At 46.1% G+C, this 5,000-nt stretch overlaps 13 non-coding genes across 13 annotated transcripts; 4 read left to right on the top strand and 9 right to left on the bottom strand.

Annotated features, from left to right (window-relative positions):
• The first annotated feature begins 322 nt into the window (after positions 1 to 322).
• Positions 323 to 396, top strand: TRNAN-GUU (transfer RNA asparagine (anticodon GUU)). The gene has a single exon. It is a non-coding gene; the product is annotated as a tRNA-Asn (tRNA).
• A 190-nt stretch (positions 397 to 586) lies between these two features.
• On the bottom strand, positions 587 to 672 carry TRNAY-GUA (transfer RNA tyrosine (anticodon GUA)). Its single transcript is given in 2 exon segments — positions 587 to 622; positions 636 to 672. It is a non-coding gene; the product is annotated as a tRNA-Tyr (tRNA).
• Positions 673 to 783: 111 nt separating this feature from the next.
• Positions 784 to 856, bottom strand: TRNAA-AGC (transfer RNA alanine (anticodon AGC)). Its single transcript has one exon. It is a non-coding gene; the product is annotated as a tRNA-Ala (tRNA).
• Positions 857 to 1,317: 461 nt separating this feature from the next.
• On the bottom strand, positions 1,318 to 1,389 carry TRNAM-CAU (transfer RNA methionine (anticodon CAU)). The gene has a single exon. It is a non-coding gene; the product is annotated as a tRNA-Met (tRNA).
• Positions 1,390 to 1,629: 240 nt separating this feature from the next.
• TRNAN-GUU (transfer RNA asparagine (anticodon GUU)) lies at positions 1,630 to 1,703 on the top strand. The gene has a single exon. It is a non-coding gene; the product is annotated as a tRNA-Asn (tRNA).
• A 190-nt stretch (positions 1,704 to 1,893) lies between these two features.
• TRNAY-GUA (transfer RNA tyrosine (anticodon GUA)) lies at positions 1,894 to 1,979 on the bottom strand. The gene is given in 2 exon segments: positions 1,894 to 1,929; positions 1,943 to 1,979. It is a non-coding gene; the product is annotated as a tRNA-Tyr (tRNA).
• Positions 1,980 to 2,090: 111 nt separating this feature from the next.
• TRNAA-AGC (transfer RNA alanine (anticodon AGC)) lies at positions 2,091 to 2,163 on the bottom strand. Its single transcript has one exon. It is a non-coding gene; the product is annotated as a tRNA-Ala (tRNA).
• A 459-nt stretch (positions 2,164 to 2,622) lies between these two features.
• On the bottom strand, positions 2,623 to 2,694 carry TRNAM-CAU (transfer RNA methionine (anticodon CAU)). Its single transcript has one exon. It is a non-coding gene; the product is annotated as a tRNA-Met (tRNA).
• A 239-nt stretch (positions 2,695 to 2,933) lies between these two features.
• On the top strand, positions 2,934 to 3,007 carry TRNAN-GUU (transfer RNA asparagine (anticodon GUU)). Its single transcript has one exon. It is a non-coding gene; the product is annotated as a tRNA-Asn (tRNA).
• A 175-nt stretch (positions 3,008 to 3,182) lies between these two features.
• On the bottom strand, positions 3,183 to 3,268 carry TRNAY-GUA (transfer RNA tyrosine (anticodon GUA)). Its single transcript is given in 2 exon segments — positions 3,183 to 3,218; positions 3,232 to 3,268. It is a non-coding gene; the product is annotated as a tRNA-Tyr (tRNA).
• Positions 3,269 to 4,226: 958 nt separating this feature from the next.
• TRNAN-GUU (transfer RNA asparagine (anticodon GUU)) lies at positions 4,227 to 4,300 on the top strand. Its single transcript has one exon. It is a non-coding gene; the product is annotated as a tRNA-Asn (tRNA).
• Positions 4,301 to 4,490: 190 nt separating this feature from the next.
• Positions 4,491 to 4,576, bottom strand: TRNAY-GUA (transfer RNA tyrosine (anticodon GUA)). Its single transcript is given in 2 exon segments — positions 4,491 to 4,526; positions 4,540 to 4,576. It is a non-coding gene; the product is annotated as a tRNA-Tyr (tRNA).
• A 111-nt stretch (positions 4,577 to 4,687) lies between these two features.
• On the bottom strand, positions 4,688 to 4,760 carry TRNAA-AGC (transfer RNA alanine (anticodon AGC)). Its single transcript has one exon. It is a non-coding gene; the product is annotated as a tRNA-Ala (tRNA).
• Positions 4,761 to 5,000: the final 240 nt, after the last annotated feature.

The following is a 5,000-nucleotide window of genomic DNA, read 5'->3' as shown; positions in this document are numbered from 1 at the left end:
TCCCTGCACTTAGCAGAGGATGGTTTCGATCCATCGACCTCTGGGTTATGGGCCCAGCACACTTCCGCTGCGCCACTCTGCTGCCGTTGATTGCTGGCTGAGGAGAAGTTCTAACTTTTCTCTGAGCGCCATCAAGTCGATAACAGGGAGGCGCACTCTGTCTTGCCGTCCATGGAGGAGTTTAGCAGCCAAGCCATTTGTTGGTGATTAGGGGCCCACAGCTTTTTTTTGTTTTTCTTTTTCCATTTTGCTGTTCGGAAGGTCATCTGAGAGAGATGCCCTTAAAATGATGGACCTTTCCCTTAACACTGCTGGACATGCCGTCTCTGTGGCGCAATCGGTTAGCGCGTTCGGCTGTTAACCGAAAGGTTGGTGTTTCGAGCCCACCCAGGGACGTTCCCAGCCTTTTTCCTTGCCCTGCATCTCGCACTTAAAGATGCTCATCTTGGCTGCGCTCTCCACTGAAAGAAAGTTTTAAAAACAAAGTCATCGTAGATAGAAGTAGGAAGAAGAAGAGATAAGAGCGCGGCAGGCAACGCGCTTACGGTCAGTTTGAAAGGTCCAATGTGATGTGATAGCAAAAAGGTCCTTCGAGCCGGAATTGAACCAGCGACCTAAGGATTGCTAATTTTTGACTACAGTCCTCCGCGCTACTAGCTGAGCTATCGAAGGCTGGCCTGTACAACGGGCGCACGCTATCTAGACTTGCATGTGAGCGTGGCGGCCCCGGGAAGACAAGATCTTTTTCCTTCCTTTCATGAAAAATGAAGCCAACTTAAGCTCTGGAGGATGCGGGCATCGATCCCGCTACCTCTCGCATGCTAAGCGAGCGCTCTACCATTTGAGCTAATCCCCCGCCTACTATGGGAAGTTCAAGACTTAGTTCTTGGGACTCATCTCGCACCTCAACTTTACAGGCAACCTTTCAACATAAACTTAACTCTTCTGTTATAGCAACTCCTTTTTTTTTTTTTTTTTTTTTAAAGTCAGACATCGCATTTTAATGATTTTTCCTGACACTTAAAAGTAAAAACAAAATAAAACCTATGCCATAACCCCATCTGGATTTCAAAAAATAGAAAAAAAAAAAAGAAAGGAAGAAACAAGAAGAACCATCTTGTTACAGGTTTTTAAGATGGCCACTCAACCTAAGAACAGGCTGACATGGCCCATTCTGTTGGGGGGTTTACTTTGCAGCAGTCACCTCGTTCGCATCACAGACGAGACAGCTAGTGTTACAATGTAAGCTCACACGTCTAGAAGGATTTCAATAGAAGAGAACTGCTAAACTGATAAAAAAATAGAACTCCCAGCACTTAGCAGAGGATGGTTTCGATCCATCGACCTCTGGGTTATGGGCCCAGCACGCTTCCGCTGCGCCACTCTGCTGCCGTTGATTGCTGGCTGAGGAGAAGTTCTAACTTTTCTCTGAGCGCCATCAAGTCGATAACAGGGAGGCGCACTCTGTCTTGCCGTCCATGGAGGAGTTTAGCAGCCAAGCCATTTGTTGGTGATTAGGGGCCCACAGCTTTTTTTTGTTTTTCTTTTTCCATTTTGCTGTTCGGAAGGTCATCTGAGAGAGATGCCCTTAAAATGATGGACCTTTCCCTTAACACTGCTGGACATGCCGTCTCTGTGGCGCAATCGGTTAGCGCGTTCGGCTGTTAACCGAAAGGTTGGTGGTTCGAGCCCACCCAGGGACGTTCCCAGCCTTTTTCCTTGCCCTGCATCTCGCACTTAAAGATGCTCATCTTGGCTGTGCTCTCCACTGAAAGAAAGTTTTAAAAACAAAGTCATCGTAGATAGAAGTAGGAAGAAGAAGAGCTAAGAGCGCGGCAGGCAACGCGCTTACGGTCAGTTTGAAAGGTCCAATGTGATGTGATAGCAAAAAGGTCCTTCGAGCCGGAATTGAACCAGCGACCTAAGGATTGCTAATTTTTGACTACAGTCCTCCGCTCTACCAGCTGAGCTATCGAATGCTGGCCTGTACAACGGGCGCACGCTATCTAGACTTGCATGTGAGCGTGGCGGCCCCGGGAAGACAAGATCTTTTTCCTTCCTTTCATGAAAAAAGAAACCAACTTAAGCTCTGGAGGATGCGGGCATCGATCCCGCTACCTCTCGCATGCTAAGCGAGCGCTCTACCATTTGAGCTAATCCCCCGCCTACTATGGGAAGTTCAAGACTTAGTTCTTGGGACTCATCTCGCACCTCAACTTTACAGGCAACCTTTCAACATAAACTTAACTCTTCTGTTATAGCAGCTCCGTTTTTTTTTTTTTTTTTAAAGTCAGACATCGCATTTTAATGATTTTTCCTGACACTTAAAAGTAAAAACAAAATAAAACCTATGCCATAACCCCATCTGGATTTCAAAAAATAGAAAAAAAAAAAAGAAAGGAAGAAACAAGAAGAACCATCTTGTTACAGGTTTTTAAGATGGCCACTCAACCTAAGAACAGGCTGACATGGCCCATTCTGTTGGGGGGTTTACTTTGCAGCAGTCACCTCGTTCGCATCACAGACGAGACAGCTAGTGTTACAATGTAAGCTCACACCTCTAGAAGGATTTCAATAAAAGAGAACTGCTAAACTGATAAAATAAATAGAAATCCCAGCACTTAGCAGAGGATGGTTTCGATCCATCGACCTCTGGGTTATGGGCCCAGCACGCTTCCGCTGCGCCACTCTGCTGCCGTTGATGGCTGGCTGAGGAGAAGTTCTAACTTTTCTCTGAGCGCCATCAAGTCGATAACAGGGAGGCGCACTCTGTCTTGCCATCCATGGAGGAGTTTAGCAGCCAAGCCATTTGTTGGTGATTAGGGGCCCACAGCTTTTTTTGTTTTTCTTTTTCCATTTTGCTGTTCGGAAGGTCATCTGAGAGAGATGCCCTTAAATTGATGGACCTTTCCCTTAACACTGCTGGACGTGCCGTCTCTGTGGCACAATCGGTTAGCGCATTCGGCTGTTAACCGAAAGGTTGGTGGTTCGAGCCCACCCAGGGACGTTCCCAGCCTTTTTCCTTGCCCTGCATCTCGCACTTAAAGATGCTCATCTTGGCTGCGCTCTCCACTGAAAGAAAGTTTTAAAAACAAAGTCATCGTAGATAGAAGAAGGAAGCGCGGCAGGCAACGCGCTTACGGTCAGTTTGAAAGGTCCAATGTGATGTGATAGCAAAAAGGTCCTTCGAGCCGGAATTGAACCAGCGACCTAAGGATTGCTAATTTTTGACTACAGTCCTCCGCTCTACTAGCTGAGTTATCGAAGGCTGGCCTGTGCAACGTGCGCACGCTGTCTAGACTTGCATGTGAGCGTGGCGGCCCCGGGAAGACAAGATCTTTTTCCTTCCTTTCATGAAAAATGAAGCCAACTTAAGCTCTGGAGGATGCGGGCATCGATCCCGCTACCTCTCGCATGCTAAGCGAGCGCTCTACCATTTGAGATAATCCCCCGGCTACTATAGGAAGTTCAAGACTTAGTTCTTGGGACTCATCTCGCACCTCAACTTTACAGGCAACCTTTCAACATAAACTTAACTCTTCTTTTATAGCAACTCCTTTTTTTTTTTTTTTTTTTTTAAAGTCAGACATCGCATTTTAATGATTTTTCCTGACACTTAAAAGAAAAAACAAAATAAAACCTATGCCATAACCCCATCTGGATTTCAAAAAATAGAAAAAAAAAAAAGAAAGGAAGAAACAAGAAGAACCATCTTGTTACAGGTTTTTAAGATGGCCACTCAACCTAAGAACAGGCTGACATGGCCCATTCTGTTGGGGGGTTTACTTTGCAGCAGTCACCTCGTTTGCATCACAGACGAGACAGCTAGTGTTACAATGTAAGCTCACACGTCTATAAGGATTTCAATAGAAGAGAACTGCTAAACTGATAAAAAAAATAGAACTCCCTGCACTTAGCAGAGGATGGTTTCGATCCATCGACCTCTGGGTTATGGGCCCAGCACACTTCCGCTGCGCCACTCTGCTGCCGTTGATTGCTGGCTGAGGAGAAGTTCTAACTTTTCTCTGAGCGCCATCAAGTCGATAACAGGGAGGCGCACTCTGTCTTGCCGTCCATGGAGGAGTTTAGCAGCCAAGCCATTTGTTGGTGATTAGGGGCCCACAGCTTTTTTTTGTTTTTCTTTTTCCATTTTGCTGTTCGGAAGGTCATCTGAGAGAGATGCCCTTAAAATGATGGACCTTTCCCTTAACACTGCTGGACATGCCGTCTCTGTGGCGCAATCGGTTAGCGCGTTCGGCTGTTAACCGAAAGGTTGGTGGTTCGAGCCCACCCTGGGACGTTCCCAGCCTTTTTCCTTGCCCTGCATCTCGCACTTAAAGATGCTCATCTTGGCTGCGCTCTCCACTGAAAGAAAGTTTTAAAAACAAAGTCATCGTAGATAGAAGTAGGAAGAAGAAGAGATAAGAGCGCGGCAGGCAACGCGCTTACGGTCAGTTTGAAAGGTCCAATGTGATGTGATAGCAAAAAGGTCCTTCGAGCCGGAATTGAACCAGCGACCTAAGGATTGCTAATTTTTGACTACAGTCCTCCGCTCTACTAGCTGAGCTATCGAAGGCTGGCCTGTACAACGGGCGCACGCTATCTAGACTTGCATGTGAGCGTGGCGGCCCCGGGAAGACAAGATCTTTTTCCTTCCTTTCATGAAAAATGAAGCCAACTTAAGCTCTGGAGGATGCGGGCATCGATCCCGCTACCTCTCGCATGCTAAGCGAGCGCTCTACCATTTGAGCTAATCCCCCGCCTACTATGGGAAGTTCAAGACTTAGTTCTTGGGACTCATCTCGCACCTCAACTTTACAGGCAACCTTTCAACATAAACTTAACTCTTCTGTTATAGCAACTCCGTTTTTATTTTTTTTTTTAAAGTCAGACATCGCATTTTAATGATTTTTCCTGACACTTAAAAGTAAAAACAAAATAAAACCTATGCCATAACCCCATCTGGATTTCAAAAAATAGAAAAAAAAAAAAGAAAGGAA

This window comes from Leptodactylus fuscus, chromosome 10, assembly GCF_031893055.1.
Source record: "Leptodactylus fuscus isolate aLepFus1 chromosome 10, aLepFus1.hap2, whole genome shotgun sequence".
Taxonomy (NCBI): domain Eukaryota; kingdom Metazoa; phylum Chordata; class Amphibia; order Anura; family Leptodactylidae; genus Leptodactylus; species Leptodactylus fuscus.
Note: the sequence above shows the minus strand (reverse complement) of the source record. Positions and strands in the feature narration are given on the sequence as shown.